General features: G+C 33.2%; 1 long non-coding RNA gene across 1 annotated transcript in view; it reads left to right on the top strand.

The window, feature by feature from the left end:
* LOC112470308 overlaps positions 1-4,174 on the top strand; it is a 19,271-nt gene extending 15,097 nt beyond the window's left edge. Inside the window, exon 3 of the long non-coding RNA XR_003042937.1 lies at positions 3,842-4,174. This is a non-coding gene — a long non-coding RNA (uncharacterized LOC112470308). The remainder of the gene's footprint in view (positions 1-3,841) is intronic.
* Positions 4,175-7,525: the final 3,351 nt, after the last annotated feature.

Consider the following 7,525-nt stretch of genomic DNA (forward strand, 5'->3'; position numbering starts at 1 on the left):
GTTCCAAGATTCAGACAACCTGTTATCTTCTTTCCTCCTTAAACATTATTATGAGTGATATAACAGACAGGTTAATTGCAGATGAGAGAAAACAAACCCAAACATTTTCACTCCAAATTATCAGTAGTATTGTGTGAGGAAAAAACTCTGATGATTAGACATTGCTTTCCAAACCAATGAGTACACACCCCAGGGTACATAGTGTCTGGCCAAGAAACAGGCAAAATCAAAGTGGTATCTTACAGGATCAGCAAATTTCTTTAATATTTGAGGAAGTGGGGATCAGCTGTTATTAAAGCTAATGGGGAACATTCCTTATTTTCAAATTAAAACCAAGTTTGATGATATATGAAAGTTTCACTTAAAATAAATGAAGCATACAAGTAATTTTGTATTGGCAAGGCTGGCTTCAAGCCACATTTTCATATTTGGAGGGTCCTCTATCACTGTTGGTGATGTGATGCAACAATAAATGTTGACATGGTTTCCTAATCTAAATTGGAGTAATAGAAAATTATCACTAATTAGTGAATGGTTCTTTAGCCAACAGTTAAAATGGTTTGTTTCGTTGTTTTCTTCTGGGAAGCCAATCATTCAAGAATAGAATTGGTCCCCAGGGGAAATGTATAGCTCCTGTGCATTCTCCCTGCCTCTATTCCAAAAAAGAAATGCTGGTCTGGATTGGTCAGTTCAGAAACCCATTCTTGGATCTTGTCCTCTTTGGGGATTTTATCACTTGAGATTTCTCTTGCATTTCCAGGCCACGAGGCTGGAAGGTAAGAGGAGCTGCCCAACATCGGTCAGGTCTGGCCATGTAGTTTTTGGGTTTTCTCATTTTTCTGGACTCATCAGTAGTACTGTTTCCATTTAGGGATCCCTGTTACCTGAGAAGTCATAGAGTGGGCAATCTGGACCAGCTCCAGATTTTTATATTATATATCCAGATTCACATATCAACATATTCTCTTACTTCTTTTTATTAGCTGTCTATTTTTTCTTGGAAATTCCTTTTCCCTCTGAATAAGATGCAAAGGATCAAGCTGTGAGTGTGGGTTTAGGGAGAAACAGGCACAGGAAGTCTCTTGACCTTTTCTGGTCTCTTTAGAACCGACTACTTACTACAAAAGATATCTTTCATATGATTTAACCCAATTGAAAGGAGATTGGATTGGACATTAGAGGGAAAGCCTCATAGTAACAAAAAGCAGGGCTTTGCTTGGCCTAGAGCGAATAATTTAATTTGGGGGTGGAGGGAGGAAGAGAGATGTGTTGGCAATGTCGTGACAAAGTTCAAAACTTTGGATTTGAGGTCCATTTTCCAATGCCAACTGAATACCAACTAGATGTGAGTTATTACAGTACCCAAGTATTTTGTACACCAAGAAGTAGTAATTTACATTATAAATTGTCAAAGAAATATATATTTTTCCAATGATTTATGCTTTGAAAAATTGCTTACTTTTTCTTTCTAAATGAACAATTACTGACTAAAAAATTTTTGAGAGGATCATAATAATGAGGCAAATACAATGTGTGAAACTCATTTCTATCAATGTAAACATTATATCTTTATCAGATGGTCTCATTTTAGTTTATTATTGTGATTCCAAAGTTTAGTTTGGTTGACAAATAGGATACTTAGTCAACCCAGTATTTGTTTAGAAGGAAGAAAGAAAAAAAGCCATTAATAGTAAACATTTTTGATCAAGAAGAAGAAGAAAGTATGAAGAAAAAAATTTGTTCAATTCTTTGATTAAGTGTTTAAAGGCTTTCTGGCTGAAATAAAAAAACATCAAGAAAGACTCCTTGGAGGTGATTAATAGGTTGGTGGAAATTGTGCATTGTTTAAACAGTCACTAATTAAGTGGAGTTCAGATTTTATTAAAATAATGAAGGTAGATAAATTTATCATAATTGAAACATGTTGAGGTCAAAGGTTTAGAGAGAATGTTATGATACAAAAACCAGAAAGTTAGTGTCAATCTCTTGCTCTTCCCTTTCAGTAACAATGTCAAACTTTAGTCAGTTATAGAGGATGAATCTTTGCTTTAACTACTCTTATGTGATATATGAAATTCATTTCTAGTCTAAAATACAGAATAAAGTGTTTAATGGCACATCTGTTACATGAAATCTTGACAGGGATCCTCTTAACTCATATGAATTTACACGAGCTAGTTTTCAGAAAGAGACTGGTAAGTACAGGTCATTTTCATGTAGCCTTTAGTGATTGTCTACCTTCATAGTATATATTAGCCTTTTTCCTTTCCCTATTTCTTCCCATTAATTTCCATGTCCTAGTAATATTTTATTTGGTTAACTTATTTATACTACCAGTCAAATATAAAAAATGTTATTGATTAAATCAAAGGTTTCAAACTGGTGGACCCACAAGTCAAATTCAACCTATAGAAGTATTTGCTTTGAACCACCCAGTATTAAAAAGATCTAGATATATCACATAAAATTGTAGATTTCTGGGTTCCTCTTTCAACATTGGACCTGAATTTCTTATGACTAGAATTTGATGGAGCAAAATATTGGAATGCCCCCTTTAGGTAAACCCCACCACTCTCTGTTGCTTACACTTAGCCAATTTCAGTCGTTAAACACCTACTCAGCTCCTGGAGGTTTGTGAATACGTGACCCCTATATTAGACTGGTGTGTTTATGAAATAAGCGTTCAACCAAAATGGCTTAAAATAGTCTCAACCCATGTGAATTAAAAGACTATGATTTGTGTTATTCATTTCTTCAACATTAATTGATAGCCTAACAGGTAGTAAAATACGATTTTAGATGTAAACAAAATATTCCTAAATATCATGAAAATAAATATCATGAAAAGCAAATTTCCTATATCTATAAAACTAATTTCATGAAACCTTTATCCCTATTTTGTTTTCTTCCCTCTTGAGTTTTTTCCTCACCAAATATATCACAGAAAAGTCATAATGTGTTTTTTAAGAAGATTTATTTTGAATTAAGTGACTTCATGATACAACATGATTTTAAACAAAAATAGAGATCAGTATGAAAATAAAACAAATTGTACACATTAAAATATCTTCCCCTTAAAGCATTTCAGAATCATAAAAAAATACAACACAAAAGGGAGAGGTTCAGGTGAAGATAAGAATACAGACTTCACAGACAATGAACAACTAGTCTATATTTCAGAGTTCCAGGCTCTAATTAATACCACTCATGAATCATTTCTAGGATGTCAATAATCTACATTATTTGCTTTGTAATAAGAGGATGAAATTTAAATATAAGGTGAAATGAAAGCTGTATAATCTTAATGCCAATAGCAAATTCTTCCCATTATTATTCTCTAGTAAAAGTCACATTGAATATGAAGCTTAAGTCAACTGAACAAAAATGGAAACATAGCTATTAGCTGTGATACACTGTATAGTAGATACAGTGGGTGAGTTGGTGGAAAGAAATGAAAACTTTAAAAAAATACACCACCCGTGATCTACTGAAATCTTAGAAATAATATTTTTTTTACGGAACTTTAATATTAAAAAGTAAGCATTATTATAAAATTAGATTAATACTTTCAGTAAGAGGCAAGAGAGATGCATATATTTTTACTTATCTGTTTTGGAATGCCTGCATCCCTATTATAAAAACATGTAATCTTTGCACTTTCCAACATAGTAACAGCCTCACATTTTATTTATGATATCATATAAAGAAAAATAGGTCGTAATAACATCTTTTGGAGCATTAGGGTCCAAAAAGAACATTTGGTTCTGTGTGTTTCCTGATTAATCATTCTAAAGTATTTCTTGAACATTATCCATCTTTTTTTTTTTTTTTTTTTTTACAGGTGATGATAACCAGAAGTTTACCGATGGTTTTCTACCAGCAACAGTAATAGCTTATTCAGTTTGATTCATTCAACATACCCATCAACACTCCTCAGGGTTGTAATATCTTAAAAGAAGATCTAATTGAAAGATATTACCTGCCCAAGGCCACTAAATGTAAAAATCACATATATAAATTTAGTTTTCCTGTGTTCCCCAGAAACCATACATCTAGGGCCTTCCAATTCTGCTTAACTGTTAGATTATGAAAGCCAAGTAAACTACTTTACATATTAAGTCTAAGTAAATGTATTTTCAATCTTGATTAACTTTCTGAAAAATTGGAAACACTGATTGGGTCACCATTTGCAATTCAGTAACCAAATTCTTCAGTTTTGCTTTTAAGATTAACAGATCAAATTTCAGTTACCATTAGAAACCATGAAAATGTTTCAAAAGCTGTTCTAATGTCAAAGAATATATGCTAAAAAACAAATTAAGCATAATAAGTGCCAAGCAACACCCTTTCTTTTATTTCATATACAAAGTTCAATAATTGTAATAATAATTCTTGTTAAAAAATATCCACAACATAATTTATTATTAAATTGTCCAATCTCCTGATTAAGCTATGGTTAGCTATAATACTGTTGGGCTGAATTCTGTTTTGCAAAACAGAAATTATTATCAACCTATTGAAGGTATAAAATGAAGTTATTTCTCACCAGGTAGATTATAAAGTAGTAGTCTCATTAGGTAGCATGGCATTCTGTTTCTCAAAGTCATAAACCAAATTGAAGTATATGTTCCTACCCCCACCAGCAAGCCCTAACATGATCCATCCACCCTTAACTTTCCCTCTGTTACCTTCCTGTCTTAGCCATCCCTGCATTCCTTCTGGCCCAGATTGCTACGATATGGGTAGAATACACACACTTATTATATCCTTTGTGCCAGGTCCTGGGAACGTAGTTACCACTCCTCAGGCTTGACAGTTGGTCAATAATTAGTTTTGCATCCTTACGAGGGGATGGCACAGCTGCCGGGCTCTTCTCTTCTGCTTTTTTGTATTTATCACCCAGTTGGCAGCAGTTGGCCATAAGCCACAATTTAGAAAGCTTTCACGTCTCTGGCATTCTTTTGCTTCCATGTTAGACAAACAAAACTATCTGGAAAATACAATCAAACTAGGAAGGTAATAGATTTTGCAAAATGAGAATTTAATTAAAAGTGACATTCTCATTAATTCAAACTCAAATTTTATGGAAGTAAGGTGTCTAAGATTTTCACTCATCATCTAAATCAGAAAGCAGATAAGAGAGAACGAAGGGCTTAAAACTCAGACTCAGTTTGAAGATTAGGCCATCGTCTTCATTTGCATGTTTTTACTGTGGAGACTTACAGATTTCATCATTTCACTAGCTTTGGAATTTTCCTGAATAGGGTTAAAATTGTAAAGACTTTTTGGCTCTTCATTGTAAGATGTTTGCCTTAATTAGAAGTGGTCAAGTCATAAATACAATTTGTGTAGAAAGAAAAAACTTGGACGAATGTGAGGAGGACAGAGAGGAAAAGAGAACCTATAGTAGTTTCTTCATCTACATCACTGCAACTCACCTGTCAGGGCTTTCTAGGCCCATTCTTACTAAAAACTGAAAAATAAAATAAGGCTTCTGATTGAAGTGTTCAGGGCTTTTTTTTTTTTATTATCTTGCTTCCAAATAATATTTGAGAAAACAAAACTACTATAATATATAAATTCACCAAAAGCAATCAGATTTTGCATTGTTTTTAATTTCTCATAACAAATAGCAAAATGCAACTATTAAGCCTATGAGGAGTTTTTCCATGAATATACTGATTTCTTCATGGGCTTCAGAAGGTGTCACATTTTAACACTGTTTGAAAAAAATGAAGTTTTGGGTAGATGAAGTATCTTACAAAATTTATTGAAAGTAGAATACGCTGGTGGAAACATTAGTATCCATATCTCTTGAGATGAAAACTAAAATTGTGACTATACAGTACTAAAACCAACCTCACTAGCAGTTCCATTTAAATCAGCCTCAACCCAGATGGGACTTGATACCTTCTACCCCACAAAGTATGTGAGGATCAAGAGACAATGTACCTGCAAGTATTTTAAAACTAAGAAGTGCTATACAAACATGTTCTACCATTACTGTTAATCATTTGATTGCAGTTTTACCACTTCTGATTGTTATACAGGTGAAACAGATTATCCTTTATTTGTTACAGAATTTCTAGTAAGTTATAAACACAACGTATGCTATAAAATTGTGACTGTGCTTCTTTGGCCAAGACCCATTCATTTTGAGTACAAGAAAAATGTTTTGACCCCAGAGTGGATTGGGCCCAAAGACTGGGATTTTTCACACTGAAAACTAAAGGTATATTGTAGTGTAGATGAAAAGAAACAGAGAAACTACTTAATTTTGGCATTTCTTTGAGAATCTGAAGATGCTTGAGTTGATCCATCATGGTTCAGCTCCCCACCAGCACATGTTAAACCCTCGTGTATAAATGCACCCTTGGCTTCACCACTTGACCAGTATCAACACACTATTACATGCCATTAGTTACCAACAAAAACAGCATTTATGTGATTTTTTTTTCTAAATTTTAGCCACAGTATCTCCCATACGTGAAGCCTTTAATGAATCTCCCAGATGGGACAAGCCGTTCTTTCCTCGTTCCTTGATTGTAGAACATATCACATTTTATTTAAAATACTTTTTTGAACCTTGGTGTCTACTCCACTAGACTAAGAACTTCTCAAGGGCAGATTCTGAAACTTGGAGCTCCGTGATCAAATGCAGTGGCTGGCACAGAGAGTACACCAATAGTGTGCTTCTGTCATCTCAGAGGCGTTCTGCATACACGTGCGATGTATCTTGACTATCTTTTATACTATAAGACAGTATAGTATAAGTATCATTTAATAATTTCTTAAAGAAAACAAGACCATACAGCCAAGTTATGTAGGTTCACAGTCCAAAAGAAAATATTTATGGATATTTCTATTTGTAGAGTATATTAAAGTCTAAATGATTCTGTGGAAGTGGTATTTACTATTTTATATCGTTATTATTAGACTTTTCATTTTACTAATGAAGAATAAAAGATCAGTTATCATGGTGTTCTGATATGCTAAGTAAATCTTTGATAATTCCCAGTTCTGAGAACAGTAGCAACTAGGCGATTATACTGTTATTTGGGAAGAAGTTGGATGCCTTAAAAAAGAAGTTTATTTTATACAAATAATTAAAGAGATACATTTTAATTCAAATGTCTTTTACCCAAAAATGTCATAAACCAAAATGAAAGCTAACATGGTCTATGAATATATTTTTGAAAGAAATGCAACCTTCTATATCAGCTACTTAGAGAATGCCAGCTTCGAAACATCTGAAACACCATAAAAAATGTGATTTTTTTAAAAAAGCATATTATTTTTCCTTATAATGAAAAAATGAACAAAAATAGTTTGAAAAATTAGACATATACTTATATTCATGATCAGTAAGTACAAACTGACATTTCCAGTTAATTTTTTTCTCTTCCCTGTTTTTTCTGATCCAATTATAGTAGACAGGCAAATCTTCTATTCTTATTTTCGGATTTCTGTGACTTTTTTTCCCCAGAACATTTCCCCACACTGCAGTACCTGCCTTTAGTGCAGG

The sequence above is a fragment of the Pteropus alecto genome, unplaced genomic scaffold (genome assembly GCF_000325575.1).
Source record: "Pteropus alecto unplaced genomic scaffold, ASM32557v1 scaffold3, whole genome shotgun sequence".
Classification (NCBI taxonomy): domain Eukaryota; kingdom Metazoa; phylum Chordata; class Mammalia; order Chiroptera; family Pteropodidae; genus Pteropus; species Pteropus alecto.